Source organism: Alligator sinensis, unplaced genomic scaffold (genome assembly GCF_000455745.1).
Source record: "Alligator sinensis unplaced genomic scaffold, ASM45574v1 scaffold1072_2, whole genome shotgun sequence".
In the NCBI taxonomy this organism is placed as follows: Eukaryota; Metazoa; Chordata; order Crocodylia; family Alligatoridae; genus Alligator; species Alligator sinensis.
Genome location: NW_005842278.1, coordinates 709,284 through 709,527, shown reverse-complemented (window position 1 = coordinate 709,527; position 244 = coordinate 709,284). Strand labels below are relative to the sequence as shown.

General features: G+C 50.0%; 1 protein-coding gene across 1 annotated transcript in view; it reads left to right on the top strand.

Moving 5' to 3' along the window:
- The window catches only part of SYT9 (synaptotagmin 9), a 160,551-nt gene that overhangs the window by 70,686 nt on the left and 89,621 nt on the right, over positions 1-244 (top strand). The gene's annotated exons all lie outside the window — the stretch shown is intronic.

Here is a 244-nt window from a genome sequence, read left to right as displayed (position 1 = left end):
GACACAGACGACGTGGTACAGGTAGAAAAACGAACAACTGATGGGTAGCGGCGAGTAACAAGCAAGATGTAATTGTGAAGGTCGACTGCAGCCGAAAATACTAGCAATACAAGTATGATGCCTAGTTGGGCAACACACACGGCGTTCCGGATAGCGCGTGGTCTAGCTATAAGCTGTGGTAGCCTATGCTAGGAATCTAGCTAGAGGCCTAGGGGTCTGTCCAGACAAGACAGGTGATCAGGCT